The 19845-nt window shown below is 32.7% G+C and overlaps 2 long non-coding RNA genes across 2 annotated transcripts; one reads left to right on the top strand and one right to left on the bottom strand.

The window, feature by feature from the left end:
- Window positions 1–1158: 1158 nt before the first annotated feature.
- LOC107937378 (uncharacterized) lies at window positions 1159–2535 on the top strand. Its single transcript, XR_001694651.2, has 2 exons — window positions 1159–1884; window positions 2199–2535. It is a non-coding gene; the product is annotated as an uncharacterized lncRNA (long non-coding RNA).
- Window positions 1998–5418, bottom strand: LOC107937379 (uncharacterized). The gene is made up of 2 exons (XR_001694652.2): window positions 3955–5418; window positions 1998–3830 (listed from the first exon to the last, which is right to left on the bottom strand). It is a non-coding gene; the product is annotated as an uncharacterized lncRNA (long non-coding RNA).
- Between the last annotated feature and the right edge of the window lie 14427 nt (window positions 5419–19845).

Raw genomic sequence — 19845 nt, 5'->3', positions numbered from 1 at the left:
CGAAATAATGATGAATTGATGAATACATAATATAAGCTGGCAAGTTTGTATAAAAACTAGGGATATATTATTATTTGAAATAATTATTGTTGAATAAAGCATTTGAATTGAATAATATGCAAAATATTTTAAGCACAAATTCATTTAAAAATTGACAACATGCATGATAGCTTAAATAACATATAAATATAAAAGAATAATAAAACACATGATAAGATATAATGTACATAATAAATTCATAAAACATGTATATATAAATAAATTTGGGAATAATTATTTTTTAAAGAAAATAGCATGAAATTAATAATGTATGAAAAAATTAAGTAAATATATAAATTATACATGTAACAAATTTTAAAAATATAATCATATACACGAAAGGTAAAAAACTATATTCACAAAATACATAAATTTAGTGATGTATATTTATAAAACTATATCTATAAAGAAAATTTTGAAACAAATAATATATAACATAATTTTACATGTAACAAATTGATTTGGATTGATGGTGCACATCGATGATATATGCATAAAAAATAATGAGATATGGAAGTGCGAAAAATAAGTAAATTGTACAATTTAAAATACGGTCCTTAAAAGAAATATATTATACACATAGATAACTTGAAAGGAAAATATATACATAGAAAATATTTACATAGAGTTATATGAAATTAATAACATGTACTATAGCAAAAATAATTTAATATAAGTTATATACATGTGAAGACACCTTAGAAATAGTTGTATATTTAAATAACATGGAGTTAAAATATGAATTATAAAATTAACTTAATTTTATCATAAAATATACACGTAATAGATTTAAATAGCAATTAGATACAAATTTACTAAAAAACTATATATGTAAAAATATCATAGTTTTAATAACGAATGTAAGTTAAATATAAGTACTAAATATAGGCTTAATAATAACTTAAATGACACATAAAATAAGTGAATTTCACAAAAAAGGATATAAACATTAAAATATGTGAATGAATTCAAAAGAGATTATAAAATATCATAAATTAATAGCATACATAAACTAAAATGAATTTATTACAAATAATACACCAATTATTAAAATGATGGAATAAAAGACAAAAAATTATAATAATGTTTTTTAAAACAAAATTCAATTATCGAAGCAACTTGAAATATCACAGCCAACAATCAAACATGTAAAAGACAATGTACATGCAGTAAAATAAAAAAAATGAGGATAAAAATTTAATTAAAACAAAATTGAAATAAGATGGGCAATTTAGAAATGAAATAATTGTAAAATAGGATCAATGTGCCATGCGCACAAATGTGCGAGGACTGGAATTGGAAATGTTCCCAAGCCCAAAACGTTGTGCCGTACCGCATATTAAAATAAGAACATGCACAAATTTTATAGCCAAATTTTAAAAATACAAAGTAAACAGATAAAACACAATTGAATACTCGCATGAAGAGAAGGGTCTTTTACACAATTATCCCTCCCCACAGAAACACGCGGATCCTAGGGGTCAAGGAGCCAGATCGGGCTGGGCAGGCCTACACGGCGTCGTTTTAAGGCTACAGATCCATGCCTTAAACGGCATCGTCCCTTGGTGCCAATGAAAGGGAAAAAACAGCTTCTAAAAGCTTATTTCGGCAGGGCAGATTGAAAAGGGCAAAAAACCCTAGAGATTTGCTCTCACTCGGCCGTCGCTTTCAACATCACAATTGGTGAATGGCGCCGTTAGATTCCCCTTTTAACACCAGCGCCAATCCTCCTTCATAAATGACAACCGACAGATGTGGCCTTTTGATGATAATTTTCGGCCTTGAGACCTCTTTTTCAACTTCAAGTCTGACGAAGCAAAGAGGGATCTATGGCCGATCCATAAGGTGAGATATCTTCTCTCTTTCTTTCTATTATTTTTTAATACAATAATGAAAGATAAAAAATGAAGTCATTCAACCGAATTCAAAAAAGAAATTATTAAACAGAAAATCACCTCTAAAAAATGCTTGTGAAATGCTCTATTTTTTATATCTGGTGTGCGTAATATGCGTACTGTGTGCGTAAAAATTAAAGGATTACATCAATGGCCTTTTATAGCCAGATTTACAAAATAAATAAAGGATTTTAAAATCCTATTTTCCTACTGTCATTTGCTGTGAATTCTGTTATTGGCTCCTTCTGGTGTGTTCTTTTGCAGGCTCAGTTGTACGGAGGAGCGGGGAAACGTGCGAAGGAGGCCGTGCGAGGAGCAACTCATGGGAGCCCAACTTTCTGGCATATTCTCGAAACTTTTGGTGCTCTCAGCTGCTGTTCTCCTTTTTAGGTGTATTGGGCCTCGGGTTTGGGCTATTAGAATTGGGTTTTAGGATTTATTTAATTGGGTCAAATTTTACGTAATTGGGTTAAGGGGATTTGGGTGTTTGTTCAATTGGGTTAGAAAATGCATTTGGGCTGCTTTTAATTTTATTATTTGGGACTGATGGTTTGTAAAGATTTGGACATTATGGAATTATTATTTATTTTATTTTAATTTACTTTTGGTTTTATTGTGGGCCGGGCGAATTGGGCCTATTACAGTTATTGCTAATCGTCTCCGATCTATGATAGACAAGTGTATTGATTTAGCACAAAGTACTTTTGTGCCAGGGAGATTGATTTTTGATAATGTGATTCTGGCTTATGAACTTCTTCATACTCTGAAGCATAAAAAAGTCAGGAAGAAAGGTCTTATGGTAGTAAAATTAGATATGAGCAAAGCGTATGACAGGGTCAAATGGAGCTTCGTAGAAAGGGTAATGAAAAAAATGGGATTTGACTTCGATTGGGTATATTCGCTAATGAAATGTGTTATTACAGTTTCTTATTCGGTAGTTTTTAATGGATTTATTGATTCCACTTTCAATCCTTCTAGAGGCCTTAGATAAGGAGATCCCTTGAGCCCATTTTTATTTCTATTTTGTGGGGAGGGCCTATCTAGTCTTATGAGATCAGCAATGAAAAATAAAATTCTTCATGGAGTTAAGGCGAGCAGAAGCGGTCCACAGGTTTCACATTTATTATTTATGGATGATTGCATTCTGTTCGTCGAAGCTACAGAAAGAGGGGCGATTTCATTAAAGCAGATTTTGCACGAATATGAAGGCTGTTCGGGGTAGAAGGTTAATTATTCCAAATCTACTATTTTCTTCAGCGCTAATACTCAAAAAAGGGATATAAGTTTAGTAACTAGAGTGCTTGGAGTACATTGCTCAACTGATCCTGAACGGTACTTAGGTTTGCCTAATTTAGTGGGGAGAAGGAAGAAAGCGTCTTTTCAAAATTTGAAAGATAGACTGCAATAGAGAATAGATAATTGAAGTGTTAAACATCTTTCTCAAGGAGATAAGGAGGTTTTCATTAAGGCGATTCTTCAATCCATTCCAACTTATTCTATGTCATACTTTCTACTTCCTAAGTCCCTTTGTACAGAATTGGAGAGATTAATAGCAAAGTTCTAGTGGCAAAAAAGTAGGGATAAGAAAGGCATTCATTGGTGCGCCTAGAAGGATTTATGTTCTTTCAAGGGGGAAGAAGGTATTGATTCCGAAAATTTGACAAATTGAATATCGCATTACTAGCTAAATAGGGTTGGCATTTAATTACTTATCCAAATTCGTTGTTAGCTCGAGTTTTGAAAGCCAAGTATTATCTGTCGACAGGTTTTTTGAATGCGCGATTAAGGAACCTACCTTCACTTACCTGGAAAAGCATCTGGTCAGCTAGAGGAGTGCTGGAAAAAGGCTTGTGCTATAGAATTGGAAATAGGGACCATATCTCTATCTGGGACGATCTTTGGATACCGGGTTATGAAGAGAATACGTTACAGCACCAATGAGGAAATGCAGATATTGAGTTAGTCTCAGATTTGATTGAGGAAGAAAGTAGAACATGGAAAGCGGATCTAATTTTTATACCTTTGATACGAGTATTGCAAAGAACATTCTGCTGATCCCTTTGGCAAGGTCTGTATATGATGATTTCCAAGTTTGGGGTGGAGAACCATCAGACACCTTTTCGGTTAGAAATGCCTATAAGCTATTACAAAAGACTACTCGGATTCCTAGTAATAATATTATACAGGCTGAAAATGTAGCTTTCTACAGAAAACTATGGGGTTTACACATCCCTTAGAAAATTAAAGTTACAATTTGGAAAGTTTCCTGGAATTATATCCCTACGCTTGCTAATCTTAAATTGAGGCTAGTTACAAATAAAGTCTGGTGTCCCAGATGTCAACAGTTTGAGGAGGATAGCAATCATGTTTTTAGAATGTGTCCTACAACGACGAAAGTTTGGAGGTATTTAGATTTCTCTTGGGTGCTTAATAATAATATTCAGGGCATTTGGGTGTGGTTTACTTGGGTCTTCAATCGAGGAACAAGAGAGCAGTGCAGATTGTTTTGCTGTGGGCTTTGGCTTATCTGGTCAAACAGGGACCAATTGCTTTATGAAAGTAAAAATAGAACAAGCAGAGAGATCTCACGATAAATAAGCAGTTATATCTCAGAGTTGCAAAGCTTAGAAGAGAAACTACTTATCTCTGATATAGGAAGGGTTTTTACTCATGAAGATTGGTGGACGAGGGTAGTCATTTCTTTTGATGGGGCTTTTGACCAACAACTCTCCAGATCCGCATCGGGGTTGCTAGTTAGAGACATGAGAGGGGATATTTTGGTCTCAAAATCGGTCATTCATGAAAATGTTGCCTCACCATTTGCGGCGGAAGCACATGCAAGAGAACAAGCAGTAAGATTAGGAATTTTATTGGGTCTTCATGAATGCGACATAAATGGAGATTCAAGAACTGTTATAAAAAAAATGCCAGAATACAGACAGAGATAACTCAATTATTAGAGCTATAATAAGAAAATTCAAGATATGAAGCATTTCTTCCAAAAACTACACTTCCACCATATTCCAAAGTCAGAAAACATCTTTGCTCATGTGATTGCAAAGGAAGCGTTGAAAGTAAATGAAGGCCATTACCTGGATGGAAGAGTTCCTGAGCATGTTTGGAGAATACTGGAAAGGAGAAGACCACAGGCTCCAGATTGATGAAATGAAATGGTCATTTGGAAATGTGTAACAGAAGGCTAAAAGATTTTATGGGATTTGAAGGGTTCTGCTATTAAGAGCTGTGCTGGTGCATTGAAAAGACAAGACGTTATTGGGATACAGCTATCTTCTTATCGGCTGGAAATATCTAGAGTAGGTTTCTTTCTTTAAGTTTTATTTTGTTGGGCCGTCTTGTTGGAGGCCGACTAGGAATCTGGTCTTCTAGGTCTGTTTGTCTTCTATTATTTTTTATATTTTAAGGCCTGATCCTTGGTCCAATGTCCAAGTGAGAGGCAAACTTTGTTTTGTTCCATTCGTTTTAAATCCAGTCGATCTTTTCAAAAAATATATATAAATAATTAAGTTTAAAGTAAAGTATAAAGATTGAACTAAATTTTTTTAATATGTAAATGGGTTTAATCAATTAGATTTGTCTATTTCAAATTTTATCTCCAATTGAGTTCAATGTTCTTCTAACTTGAAAATTTTGTTTTGCTAATTTACTTTTTTTGGGTAGGAGATGTAGTCTCTTCATGTCTTGTTAGGATGGGTATTGTGAAATTTCGACCAACTGAGTTTGGCCTGCTTGAGTATGACATGTTTGTCAAATCAAATAGCTTGGTCCAATTAGGATGTTAAGACTCCCAATCGATTGCTTGATGTGCTTGAGATGATTAAATAAAAACAAAAGTCCTATTATTTCTTTGGTGATTGAAGTTTTATTTTAGAGATAATTATCAAATTCTCACAAGGGTTTTTTTCAAGGATTTATTTGCTAAATTAAAGGAGTTAATTTTGCTACATTCTTAACCTATAATAGGCGGCATTCTCCCTTGGGGAGATATCGATATAGAGAGTCGAATAACTTTAAAAAATTTGAGTATCTTGTTCTTTATCAACTTGTTTTATTTGTTTCTTATATTAAGTGTTGGTTTTTTTTTTACTAGAGTTTTTGTGTTAACACCTATTCGAAATTCTATCTTGCTGGTTTCGTTGACTAGAGCGTTTGTGTTAACACTTGGTCAAAATTCTGTCTTGTTATTATTGGGTGGTGAATGATGAATTGTTCTTTATTAAGGCTGCATAAATAAAGATTGGTTGTGGCATTTTTCTTCCTTTACTTATTTTCATAAACCGTCTCTGTTCTAATTACCATTAGAACAAACGTTAAGTAAAGTTATCAATTTTATATCAGTAGAGTAATTATTTTTCGTACTTCTTAATTATAAATAATAAAAAGTTATAAATATTTAAATTTTAATTCTATTGAATATTATTATAATGGCTTAATACCTATTTGGCACTTGTACTATTCACAAACACTTAGTTTGGAGTTTTAGGAATTTTTTTCTTCACTTTGGCCCTTGTACAATCGTTTCTTCTATCTTGTTATCCCATTTCACATTTTTGTTAAAACAAATCCCATGTTGTAACACCCCTAACCCGGTTTGGTCGCTGATCTCGAGCTACAGGATGGCACAACACATAACTGAATAAATCACATTCATAATTATCTCGAGCTACAGGATGGCACAACACATAACTGAATAAATCACATTCATAATTATCTTTAACTTAAAAGAAATAGAAAACATTTCATATATTCATGTTTCAAACCATTTGCAATCAAAACCGAGTCTCAAACAAGCTTACAAAAGCTCTTAAGTCAACTCGGGAACAAATAAAGACTTAATTGAAAACTTAACAAAAAGTATGAAAATTTTTGCAAACAATGGTCACACAATCGTGCACCCAAGCCGTGTGATAAGCTGTGGCTATGTGGAAAAAGAGTCGCACAGCCGTGTAACTCACTGAAGCCATGTGGGACAAAATGCAAAAATTCATCAAAAGTCACACAGTTGTGTGCCAGGGCTCTGTAACAAGTTGAGACTGTATGCAAACTATGTGACCATATCTACAGTACTTACACAGGCTGGCATCAGGTACCATGTGAATCATAAACTAACTTACCCCAATGGTCAAACGGCTATGCCGCCAACCCATGTGGAGACACACAGCCGTGTGCAACAAAATTGTACCTTTAGGTGCAATATACCAATTCAACCATTCAAAAACTTATACCAGTGCTACTAACCAATCTTAAACCTATTCAAAATATGCCAAATCACAACATAATCCAATGCCCTAATCAACTAACCAATATGCCTCAAGGACACCATTTCACAACAAAAACTTTATAAACAATTGCACATAATTTTGATACCAAATCATAGTATTATAAACACTCCCAATCAACCTCTCAAAATGTATCATTCAAACATTTCAAATATTAACCTAATATACTCAACATTTACCATTCAAGCCTCATTCATAGTACCACATCAAAAGCTATTAATTTATAAATTAGGCCCTATTTCCAAATATATTTTTAGTTCATTTTCATTTTAGCCCCTAAACTCAAAACTAGCAAATATCACTTTACAAATTAGCCCTTATTTCATCTCTAAGCTTACAAACTAGCATATTAACACTAAAAGGTTCCAAATGCATCAATGGCAACATCTAAAATATTTAACAATTTCACGAATTAATCTCTGAGCTAGCTAAATTAAGCTTTCAGGATTTCAAAAACATAAAATTTACAATAAAATGACTAAAAATGACTTACCAATTAAGGATGGAAGCTTGAACATTGGAATAGGGTTTTCTTCTTTTTTTAGAAACGATTGGGAAAGAAAATATGAAGGAAATATTTTTATTTATTTTGTCTTATATATTTTAGTTATAATTAATAAAAATTATTTAATTAGCCTAAACTTTAATTACTTAAAAATAAGTGTAATTAAGCAACTTAGTGGACGAATATATCATCTTCCACTATTCCTAATTATAAATGGGTCCAATTGTTCAATTGGTCCCTAAACTAAATTAAATTAATAACAATTAAACTTTTATCATTTTTATAATTTAGTCATTTTTCCTTAATTAATCATTCAATCAACAAAACTAATGGATCAACATTCAATATAACCCTAATATAGACTTGTAAATATTAAATTATAATATTTATTGACTCAATTGTTGGAAACGGGATTTTGAAACCACTATTTTCGGCACTATTAAAAATGGGTTGTTACAAATGTGGCACGAAAAGCCAATAAAACATTAACATGTGAACTTATTCACACCATTTTAATCACTTTTTTTCACTTGTATTTATAATTTCTTTTTCCTTAAAATAAAAAACTAAGTATTAAAAGAAAAAGTCTTTAATTAATGATGGGGTTGATTGGTAAGACTAAGTTTTAGTGTTTATGGTTGCAAAATTATGGGTTTAATAAAATATCTATTGCTCTTGCAAAATTTGTGTAAAATCTTCATAATAGGTGAAACCAACTTGGTGAGTATATGTTGTTGATGTGTGATCCATTTTGTTGGTTGGTACATATGATTTGAATATTTCCTAATCACCTACACTAATCAAGTTTTTCATCAAAATGAAATTTGAATGTTCATGGTTGGTTCGTATGTTAGTGGATTTTTGGGTTTTAGGGTAAATTAGTTTATGGTTTTAGAAAGTATTCATTTGAAGTGTTTATTTGTTAATGGTGTTTGATAAAATTGGTTGAAGAAAATATTTGTTTGAATTGCAAGTTAAATTTTGATCAGTATAACACCCTTCACTCGTCTCGCGTTTGGTACGAATGAGAGATGCCACTAGAGTTTGTATATTGAAAAAATATTGTAAATCATTTAAGAAATCAAATTTTGGAACAATTTAAGAAATTAAAGAATTCAAATAAAAACACCTTGGAGTTTTTAAAGTTATTCTAAAACTACTTACAAACATTAGGTGGGTGGTTAGAAGTATCTAAAAACAAAAACGAGTTTCGGTAGGCTTAAAACTCACAAAACAGTGTAGTGGCACTATCTAGAGGGCTAGGTATCGATACATAACCCCCATGTTCTAGTACTTAGTTCTATGTTTCTTACCTAGTACCATTGTATCGATAATTAGCTATTTATTGTAGCTTTCTAGCTACTAACTTCCAATGTTCCGCTACCTTTAATATAAGTACTGAAACTTGATCTCCTGGGGCTAAATTAAAAATCATATCCAATACTTCCATACCATAAGAAAAAGGTTCAATTCATTATAAGACAAGTTTAAACATCAATGGGTTGAATTAAAAATCAAACTTAAAGATTAAAAAATTAAAGTTCAATGTAAGTATTTATGTACATGTCAATGTTCATACACAAAATGATACCTAAAATAAATGAAATACAACCTCAACCTTAAATGGTGATGCAATGCTCCCAACCTAAATCAAAACCTTCTTAACAAGTCCGTAATCTACATGTTTAAACGTGAGCTCAATGAACTCAGTAAGTACACAAGGATAAACATATTTATCTTGTTCTTTATTAGTGTTGAGCTCCAAAGTGATTATTATAGTTTTCACTAATAATATATTTTAGTGTTACTAGTAGATTCAAGCATTATTATTAAATTATAAAGACTCAACATACATATTAATGGTTTATTAACTAATCGTATTATGAAGTTCAAATAGGTGACTCCTATGGAGTGATCAATTGAAGTTTATTCAAGTATAGAATTCTTTTAGCTATAATTTTTATAACAATTTCACATAAGTTTCACTTATGGCCCTTTTTGTTCCATACATATAAATGAACTTATATTTTCATTTCTTTCATTAGGAGCATACAGAATGAAGATATTTCAATCTCTTATCATCATTTTAAAGCTTATATATAACTTTGTTTGTAGCTTTTCCCTTATAGTTGAGCACTTAACCTCTCATCTTAATTAGCTTTCTCAATTATTCAATTTCTTTGTGTCTTATTCAATTTATAACCCATAGAAAACTCTAGCAAATGTAACTCAAATACTCGGGATGTAACACCCCTCACCCGTATTCAACTTCAAAATAGGGTTACGGAGCATTACCGAACTTACAACACATTTAAACATACATTTAGTTAATTCATATACAATTCATTCACAACCAAACATTTCATCCCTAATACGAGCCTACGAGGCCCTAAACATACATTAGGAGTGGTTTTGGACTAAACCGATAACTTTAGAAACTTTTTGAACACTTAAGAAATTTTCTCAAAAACTTTTGTGGCCAACAGACACGCCCGTGCCTATAAATTTTTGAACGATTATGTGGCCAGCCCATGTATCTCACACAGCCAACAGACACGCCCATGCCGCAGGTCGTGTGGACATTCGAAATGGAAGCACATGGCCGTGTCCCAGCCCATGTCCAACCCCGTGTAACTCTTTGACTTGGGTCACACGGTCAACACACACGCTCGTTTGCCCTAAAAATGGCCATACACACCCATGTGCCAGGCCGTGTGCTAGGCCATACCAAACCTGTTGGGTATACTGACTTATGCCACACGGCCATGTCACATGCCCGTGTGTGAGGCCGTGTGGAGCATACTGACTTGATTTTATTTTCAACACTAAGGGACACATAGTCGTGTAACATGACCGTGTGTCACACACGGCTAAGACACACGCCCGTGTCTCTGCCCGTGTGGACAAAAAATAGGATATTTACCAAGCCATTTTGCCACCCAAACTTGCATGTACCTACACCACATCATTTGGCACCAATACATAGCATATCTAATCATTTAAACCAGCCAATTCAAACATAAATCATGCACAACCTATACTTCCATTTTACATATACACAAATCACCACAAATCACCAAAACATACCATACCATTTATACCAAACTTTACTTCCTTAAATCATCAATATGACCATTATCAACTATGCATCATTTGACCTATACTTTCAAGTCTTTCAACCATTCAAAACTTGGCTATTAGATAACTATAATGCTAACTATCCACAACAAAACATGTCCAATATTCAAAACATCACACAAGCCACATACACTTACATATACATGATTCAAAAGTACCAAAACAATCCACCTCTTAGGGCTATATATACAAACCAAAACATAGGCATTTACAAGCCGATTCAAATGGCAAAACTGATTACTAAAACATAACCAAAATGACGAAAGTCTCTATACATGCCATATTTTTAAAACTTAAACTCAAAAGTACCAAATTGATAGTTGGATAGTGTAACGATGTCTTTAACGATTCTCGAGTCTGAGACAGCTTTGAGATCACTATAAAACATGGAAAAATAAATAAAGTAAGCTTTATAACTTAGTAAGCTCGTATGAAAATAAGAAATAAATATCACCATTCATTTATATCTCAAGATAAATGACATAAATTGCATTTAAACATTAATCACCAAGTTAACATAGAATTTAACCACATAATTAACCATAAGCTTTCAACTTCCTTTATCTCGTTGCTCGAATAGTTTTCCATACATACCTGTTCTGATACGGATCTATTTCTCACCAATTCACATATTCAATATACCCGTTGAACCATTTGGAATAGAAGTCGGATACTCAGGATTCTCGCACACTAAGTTCCAATATCATGGCCCAAAGCTAACTCAATAAATCTCACACTCAAAGTGCCAATATCATGGCCCGAAGCCAAATCAAAGTAGCTCACACCCGAAGTGCCAATATCATAGCCCGAAGCTAAATCAGAGTAACTCGCACCCGAAGTGCTGATATCATGGCCCGAAGCCAAATCAGTGTATCCTTTAATGACATTTCACTAGTATCCTAATCTATTCCTAAGGTTCTATAACACCCCGTACCCGTATTCAACATCGGAATAGGGTACGAGGCATTATCAGACTTAAACATAATCAATCATACAAAACTAGACCAAAAAATTTCATTCCATTTAAAATCATTCAAACATATGCTTAACATCTATTATACGGGCACACGAGATGGTTCAGAATTAAATTGAGAACTTTCAGAACATTTAAGAAACTTAGAAAAATTTCATCATAAAACAAGGCCACACGCCCGCGTGGTTAGGGACATGCCCGTATAGATAGGCCGTGTCGTTACACACGCCCGTGTCCCTTGCTCGTGTAACTCTCTAACTTGCATTCAAGAAGAAATTTAAGTCACACAGCCTAAGCACACGCTAGTGTTGCTAAGCCGAGTGGTAATTAAAATTTCACATTTTAGGTGCAGACTTCACACGGCCTGGGCACATGCCCATATCCTAAAGTCGTGTCCTCCACACGGCTGAGACACACGGCCGTGTCTTTTCCCGTGTGGTCAATTCGAAACTAAAATTCAAGATGCAGAGGACACACGACCAGATCACATACCCATGAGGCAGACCATGTGTCACACACGGTCTAGACACACGCCCATGTGTCTACCAGTGTGGACGAAAATAGACCATTTTAAGACCACATCTCTCACCTTTTTTACAACCTACCTGCATTTAATATCCAAGCACACAAATATGCTCAGCCAAGCAACCAATTCAACTAAAATCACAAGTTTTCATTAACCATTTTAACATAATACTACTTTACCTACGTTTACCAAACATAACTTCATTCATTGCCTTACTAAATCCAACTTCAAAACATATGTATTCAAGTATACATATTTCAATGTCTTAAAGCTACATCTTACAACTTTGTCCTATACATGCCATATAAATCAAGAGTTGTATTCAAAATCTACCAGTGGAATTCTGGATAGTGCTTCCTGATGTGTTGATCCAATCCACCGACATCACGCAAATCTATAGGAAACATTAATACACAAAGTAAGCTTTGGGAGCTTAGTAAGTTCATAGGTTCATAATAAGAATCTTACCAAGCATTCACAACCATTTCAATAAATAATATTAAACATTCAATTCCTGTCAAATACAATTTCAAATGATGAGTTCACTCAATTGAGGTTAATACCCAAATATCAATTCATAATTCAACACTTAACCTCAACTATCACTTACTCATACATGTCAAATTAAGGGACGGCTTGCAGATTTGAGTACGTCGTTTGCTCAGTGTTATAATTCACAACTCTGTATGGTTAATACCATACCTACGTTTCACAACTCGGTATGAAAAATACCATACCTACGTATTATAGCTTGGTATGGATAATACCATACCTATATGTCACAGCTAGAGGTGTGCATGCTCGGCCTGGCCCGAAGGCCCGCCCGAAAAATGGAAGGGTTCTGGTAAAAATATAGGCCCGAAATATGGGTTTGAGCAAAAAAATGAGGCCCGTTTAGAAAACGGGCCGGGCTCGGGTAAAACTGTTTTGGCCCGGGCCTGGCCCGAACTATATACTAAATATATTTTTTTATTTTTAATCATATTTATATTTTATTTTCAATTTTAATATAATCACTTTTTATTATATTTTCAATTTGTGTATTGTTTTAAGAATTGTTTTAGTATCATTTTTATTTGTTTCTTGTTTTAATATTTGTTTTAAATGTATTTGATTTATTATATTTTAAAAATTTTTTATTTAATGAAATAAGCTAAAAAAATTTAATATGGGCTGGGCCAGGCCGGGCTTGGACAAATTTTTAGGCCCATATTTTGGGCCGGGCCCAGGCTTAAAAAACTGGCCTAAAATTTTGTCTGGGCCCGGCCCGGCCCGGCCCGACCCATGCACACCTCTAATCATAGCTCAGTATGGATAATACCATACCTACGTGTAATAACTTTGCCATGGATTAACCATGATCTTATCCGTCAATTCATCAGTTGTCACAACACAAACGTACTCAATCCTCCATTTTCCTCAATTTGAACTTCCAATACAATCTTTATAATGTTTCACATTATTAATTATACATTAAAAAAATGTAGATAACATCACATCATTTCTAACTTAAAAAATAATCATACAATTCAACCATATGAACTTACCTGGGCCAATTTGTAAAAGTTGTAATATTTCAGGGATTATTCGGCAACTTTTCCTTTTCCTCGTTTAGCTTTAGATACTTGATCTAAAATATAAAATTATTTAATCATTAGGATCTATTTCAATTCAAATTCAATTCATGCTTTATGCCCTTCAATTTTTAAAATTACATTTTTACCTAAAATTTTATAATTTTTACAATTTAGTCCCTATTCAATTAACCTCTCAATTAGCTGGTTTTTCTCAATTAACACTTTATTCTATCACTTTAAACTACTTCAGAACCTTTGAAAATTAGAATTTCAGCACCAAACCCTAATTTCAACATTTTTCACAATTAGGTCATAAACATCAATTTCTATTGAAATTACTTAATAAAATCATCTCACAGCCAAATTAAAGCTTCAATTTCATCCTAATTCATCATAAAATTTCAGCACTCATCCATGGCAACTTCCAACATCATCCATAGAATCAAAAGCTAGTAGTTGCAAAAGTTTTAAAAACACAAAAATTACAAGAAAAGGCAAGAATTTACACACTTGATGCAAAAATTATGAAAAACCATCTTAGAAAAACCCTCCTATGGTGTTTTTGGCTGATGAAAATGAATAAAATAAAGAGAAATCTAGATATTTCCACTTTAGTCCTATATTTATTTAGTTAATTTTGTAATTTTCCAATTTTACCCTTATTTCCTCAATTTTTTCTGATTTTTCTCTGCTTGTGCCACCCAAAATATCTCCCTTGAGCTTATTTACACTTTAGATCCTTAATTATTTGTCAACTAACCTATTTAATCCTTCTAAAAACTTTTACACCTTTTTCAGTTTAGTCCTTTTTATTTAATTGATCACCCAAACGTTAAAATTTTCTAATGAGCTTTTAATAACATTTTACTAACACTCAATTTAAAATTTTCTAATGAGCTTTTAATAACATTTTACTAACACTCAATAAATATTTATAAAAATATTTTTGACTCAATTTTATGAAATTGAGGTCTCGCTACCCCATTTTCGACTCGATTTATTTAATTATTTCTCCTTTAATTTTAATTTCACCTATTTAAAAAAATATTTACAATATCTCAGTCACTTATAAATATTATTTTTATTTAATTTTCTAATATTATTCATCGGATTTAGTAATCTCGAATTACTATTCTGACACCACTGAAAATTAGGTTGTTATAAGTTCAATCTAGATTTCGAATGCCGAATTGTCGTCGAATCACTATCAAACATATCCGTAGTCTCATATTCACAGTTCATGCAATATCAAAGAATATAAATTACATTTCTAATGAAACTTTTAACATAAGAACTTACCTCGGATACAAAAATGGCTAAACGAGTCAACTATTCTGTAACCTTGCTCTTTCCCCGATCTAAGTCTGTATTTCACTTTTCTTGATATACATATAATCAAAAATAGCTTATTTAATTATCTCTCTATTCAATTTAGTCCAATATTTACATTAAATCACATTTACACTTTTACCCCTAGAATTTAACAACTTTTACAATTTAGTCTTTATTTCATAAAATCACAAATTCATAAAATTCAACCACAACCCATGCTAGCCAAATTTCAAATAGGTCCATATCAGCCCATATTTCTCACTTATTTCACATTTTAACCACTACATTTACACATTTCATAATTTAATCCCTATTTTGCATTTTCATTAAAAATCACTTAACAAAACTTGTATATTTATCAACAAGCATTCATAATCTATCAAGAAAATTCACAATGCATGCTTATTCATCAATGGAAACATTCAAATTCTTTAAAATTTTTGCGAAATAGTCCCTAGGCTAGCTAGACCTAGCTACAACGATCTTAAAAATATAGAAATCATTAAAAACGGAACAAAAATCGTACCTTAATTAGCAAAATAGCATAGCCAAATGAAGAGCATTAAAATGGATTCTTCTAGCCCTAATAATTGGTTTAAGAAGATGATATGAAGACTAAATTTGGTTTTGTTTTATTATTTTAAGTTTATTTACCAATTTACAAATATACCCTTAATGATAAACAATTTAAATCATCCATTCTATGCCCATAAATGTCCACTTACTAAAAAATGGACTAATTACCACATAAGAACCTTAAATTTAAGGTTCTATAGCTATTTGACACCTTTAGCTAATAGAACAACACTTTTACACTTTACGCGATTTAGTCCTTTTTATCAAATTGACTAATCAAACGATAAAATTTTTTAACGAAATTTTCACAAAATTATTCTATCATACTGTAAAAATTAAAATAATAATAAAATAAATATTTTTATATTAGATTTGTGATCTTGAAACCATTGCTTTGATTTGACTAAAAACAGGTTGTTACACGGGACCCATTTAGAGAGCACGTAAGCGCTTAGCAATTAGGCATCGCACAACTTCCTTCAAAAACACATTAGAGAGAAAATAACTACAAATCCTCTAAAACATACAAGAGAGAATGTGAGTGCAAAACTCAAAGGGAGTAGAGAATATATGTAAATGAAGGGTTAGCAGGGTACATTATCTTCATAAGTAGTTTATATTAATTGAGGCCAGTAACACATTTATTATTCATATATAGGCATAATTCTTAGTTTTAGTGTTTAAATATTTGTCAGACAACTCATTATTTAATCATACAGAAAGGCACGTTGGGTGCTTTTCATATTCACATAACCATAATTGTTAATTTAGGCCTTATAAGCATAATCAATTTTTTATATAATGGTTTTCATGAAACTATCACACCCTAAAAATCAGGTTGGTAGGAATTGGTTAGTGAACTAAGAGTGGTCACATCCTTTTTTTTTTAATAAATGTTGTAAGAATCGTATCAAGTAAATTGATTTTTTTATGTGTTTGAGGTTCTGTGTTTAAATCTCTTCCCTTGAATTATTATTATTTTGTTCATTCATTTAGCTGTTCACATGTGAGTTGTATTTTATTCCTGTTAGCTTGTTGATAAGAATGAGCTTATTGGTTCAGTGGTAAGACCTTAGTTTACCCTTAGGTTACTAGTTCAAATCTCGTTGTTTCCAAAATTGAATTAGATTTTATTCCTGTTCTATTCTTCTACCCAGATAGTCAGTGTATGGGTCAAATTCAAACTCTGATTAGTCAAATAGGGTTAGTAGATAATTTGATGGTTAGGATTTGGTGTTATTATATTTTATTTTTTAAGAATTTGAGAATTTTTCTTTTAAAATTTCTCCCCCACTTTGACATTCCTATCTTCCCACTACTCCCACTACTCTCATTCTTCCCATTTTTTGTTTTCTCTGACTTTTTTCTTCCTTTTTGTTTTCGTTTTTCTTTCTCCTTCCTTTCATTTGTTGCCATCTTTCTCTAATACTGATGCTTGCAGCTATTTCTTCATTGCCATCTTCTCTTCTATCTTGCCGTCATCTAGACTATGATTTTCTTATTAAAATCTTTAAGTAAGTATAATTCATTAGTTTCTTCTTAGGAAGGTTGTTTCAGTATCTTTGGGAGGTCTATCGGTTTAATTTTGGTTGTGATTTTGCTAGGCGTGGATCATGAGGTGTATACTCTTTCGGCGAGTTGAGGATTTTAACAATTCCTTTTCTCTTCAAGGGTAAGTTTCAAAACGTCAATTTAGGGGTTGATTTGCAATGATTTAGCTTGCATAGGTCGAATGCCTACTGTTAATGACCAAATGTTTTAGGAAGTTTGGGTTGAATCATTGTAAGTTGTTAATTGATTGTTTGTGGATGTCGTACAAAATTTGGTACGTTTTTGTTTTGCCAACATCCCGGAAGTAATCAGGGGTATGATTAAACTCGAAAACATATAAAAAGTGTGCGGAATAGAATCTGCCAGACATGTCACACAGTCGTATGGCTAACCCTGTGAGCCTCATGGGCTTTTGGTTGGTCGTGTGGGCAACACGGGTGTGTCGGCCGTTTATCTGATTGTATGCGCCATACGGGCCCAATAGGTTACAACTTGTTGGCCACACGGGCGTGTGAGCCCATCTCGGCTAGACTTGTTCGGGTTGTGTTTTGGGCTGTAAGTTTAGGAATAATGATCTTTTTGTAACTAATTAAGACTATTTGGTATGTTAATGTTACTAGTATAATTTCTAAAAGCATGCTAAGTTTTGTAAAGTGACAAATCTAATCTGTAAATCCGTACTCATTGTTGGCATGTTTTTGTGCTACTATGTTTAACTGAGCTTGTTTGATCTTAGGACACAATTGGAAAGTTAAAAGCCTTAAAATTTTTTTTATCTAATACATGATAATGATAATAAGTTAAGAAGAAATCCCTAGACCGACATTTAAGGTTTTTTAAAAAAGGATTTCTAAAGCTAATTTTTAATGAAACCAATCATACTTGCCTCAGTCTTGAAAAAGGCATATATTTTTTACTTGCAATTGTCCTAAAAGATGATTGACTAATCATTTCCTTTGTTTTCACGTTCCAATTGACAAAAGTAATGTCTTACACAAAAACTTTCCTCAAGCATTGGCAACAATGGGGGTATCACTTCCTTCAAACCCTGCATAAAACAAACATTCAAATTGGTTAATGGAAAATCAACACATAACACAAATATGATTGGCAATGGATAATTACCTTTTTCATTTCACTCATTATAGTGAATCCCTTATCATCAAGCAACTCAAGATCACTCTAAAGGTAATGCAGAAATCATGCCCATGTGTGCTTGTTCTCTACCTCAACTACAACCCATGCCATAGGATAAATTTGATCGTTATACTCTCTACCAACAACAAATAACAACTCACTTTTGAAGAGGCCCTTGAAAAAACAACCATCCAAATGAATAGTAGGCCTCCAAAATTATTTAAAGCCATTTTTAAAAGCACTAAAGCATACATAGTCCACTAAACTTAAGGGTTTCAGTTGGTTTTGGTCTTTCCATCATCAAATCCACATTGCCTTTGGATCTTTGTTTTTTAAAATGACTATAACATCTTATAACGTGGAAAACTCATACCCAACTCTACCATTGATTAGCTCCAATGTCCATGTTTTGGCTCTATTACAAATGGTCATATTCACATCGATATTAAACTCTTCCTTAGCATGTATTTTCATCTCTATTAACTTCAAGCAAGGCATAATTATCAAATGCCTTAGATAATATTTTGCTAAAAACTTAGATTTAGATTTATTGTTTAAAAAGGTTATGTAATAATTACGTTGATCTACAAAAAGTTTTTACCATGAAAACCCCATCACTGTTATCCTTAGGGGAGAATATCTAGAATAAACAATATTTGGCTTTACATTTGGCTCTAGCCTTATGTTTATCATTTCTTTGAAATGTAAAATCAAGCTTCTTTGCCACTGAATATTTGTCCAATGTTTCTTTGAACTAATTTGAACCCTCCAATATCATTTCAAGTTCAAATCTAAGCATTAAATCAACAAGGTTAAATAATACCTTTTTACAATTTTTCATACAAGTTCCCATCTTCATTAACCTTAAAACCACCATAATTTGATGACTCTAAGTAATTTGTATCATCACTACTACCTACACCTCCATTGTTCAATCTTGTAGATCTAGCTTTTTCTGCCCCCAACTACATGATCTTCCTCACCTGCAACTGATCCAACATTATTTTAGTTCTCCTATTTCCCTAATCTCATCATTAGGCAACAAGTTCTCATCCTAAATCCCCATGTCATCAAAGTTTCCTAACTCATCATTATTTTCATTATTGCCCCTATGGGACCCAAACATAGTATCATCATTTATGTCACTTATTGTATGGGCAGTGGAAATTGTGGCTATATTAACAACATTTGAATTATGCTCATCCACATTTTACTTCCACATCCGTAGTAGACCCACCCACTTTACCCACATTTACTCCTACATACTTAAGATCATCATGTGCCTCACTAGAATCCCTA

This window comes from Gossypium hirsutum, chromosome A06, assembly GCF_007990345.1.
Source record: "Gossypium hirsutum isolate 1008001.06 chromosome A06, Gossypium_hirsutum_v2.1, whole genome shotgun sequence".
NCBI classification, from domain to species: Eukaryota; Viridiplantae; Streptophyta; class Magnoliopsida; order Malvales; family Malvaceae; genus Gossypium; species Gossypium hirsutum.
The sequence above is the reverse complement of the archived record's forward strand: the minus strand, read 5'-3'. Positions and strand labels throughout refer to the sequence as shown.